Source organism: Dendroctonus ponderosae, unplaced genomic scaffold (genome assembly GCF_020466585.1).
Source record: "Dendroctonus ponderosae isolate FM_Combo_2020 unplaced genomic scaffold, Dpon_F_20191213v2 Dpon_F_20191213_4, whole genome shotgun sequence".
Lineage (NCBI taxonomy): Eukaryota > Metazoa > Arthropoda > Insecta > Coleoptera > Curculionidae > Dendroctonus > Dendroctonus ponderosae.
This window is the reverse complement of record NW_026018611.1, coordinates 2,427,564-2,428,995: the sequence shown is the minus strand read 5'-3', so window position 1 is coordinate 2,428,995 and position 1,432 is coordinate 2,427,564. Positions and strand designations below refer to the sequence as shown.

The following is a 1,432-nucleotide window of genomic DNA, read 5'->3' as shown; positions in this document are numbered from 1 at the left end:
TCTTAGCGGTTTGTCCCCAATACATGTTTGCTATTATGCGGATATCTTTATTATCGATGCCGGTATTTTCGATGATCTTTAGTAATAGCTCATGGTCTACGCTGTCAAACGCTTTGGCAAAGTCGATAAAGCAAAGATATACTTTTTTGTTGACATCTCTACATCGTTGGATAAGAACTTGTAGACTAAATATAGCTTCTCTTGTCCCAAGGGCATTCCGAATCCAAATTGGGATTCACTGATGTTTTCTTCACATTTATTGTATATTCTGTTGTGGATTATTTTCGTGAAGACTTTTGTAATATGATTGATGAGGCTGATGAGTCGGTGTTGATCACAGGTTTTTGCGTTTTGTTTTTTCGGCACTGCGATGAAGGTTGATTCAAGCCATTCTTTGGGTATTTCGCCTCTATTATAGATATCATTAAATAGACTCGTGAGGATATCGAGATATTGATTATCAGTTTCACACATAAGTTTTAGTATTTCTCCTTGAATGCTATCAGGTCCAGGAGCTTTATCGCTCTTGAGAGATAGAATAGCTTTTTCAGTTTCGAATTTTATAATTGGGGGTCCCGTATCTATCTCATTCATATTGTGTTCTTTAGATCGTTCCAAAGCAAAGAGGAGTTCGACATATGATTTCCATACCTCTAGACTTTTGATGGCTCCGAAATAATATTATCGTTAGTGTCCAGTATGAACGTATTTCTGTTGTTTATTTTCTTTGTTGTCATTTTCCTTATTTCCTTATGAATATTGTGGTAGTCGTACTTCACTTAATATTGTTCTATCTTGTCACATTTTCAGAGAACTATTTACCGCTTATTTATTATTATTTATTAACCGCTTATTTATGCACCGAAAATTAGATTGTCCGCTGCTATTTGCTGCAAATAGTGTTTTAAAAAATGTTGTTTCTAAAATGCATAATAATTGTGTTGCGCAAAAGTTTCAGCATCTTTTTGTCGCCCACTGATTGAGGTTAACTAGCGCGTCGATACTCAGACGGCGGATTATTTGTCTCTTTCGGGAACTCGGCTAAATGCGGTGTAGCCACGTATTTTTGAGTTGTTTTCTTTTCGGTTAATTTTCGCACTTAAAGAATGTAACAAAAAGTAAAAATTAATAACCTGAAAAGACTTGAATAACCTAAACCGGCCCAAATTGAATGATTCTACATGCTAATTTAGAAAAATTATGAAATTCAGCCTGAAAATGATGACTTTCCTCAAACTTTGCGAGTGTTTTTTGGCTTAATTTCTGGACCATCCAAAAATCGAATCAAATCCGATGGGATGGGGATTGAGTGCAAAAGTTGTAGATAATAAAAAAAGCTAAAACTTTTGTATTTAACACTTTTTGACAAAACCTCAAATTAGCCGTCAAAATGGCCGGTTTTCGCCAACCGAAACCGGCCATTTTGACGGCT

The 1,432-nt window shown here is 35.5% G+C and overlaps 1 protein-coding gene across 1 annotated transcript in view; it reads left to right on the top strand.

The window, feature by feature from the left end:
* LOC109543738 (fatty acyl-CoA reductase wat) overlaps window positions 1-1,432 on the top strand; it is a 65,420-nt gene that overhangs the window by 41,964 nt on the left and 22,024 nt on the right. The window lies entirely within an intron of this gene.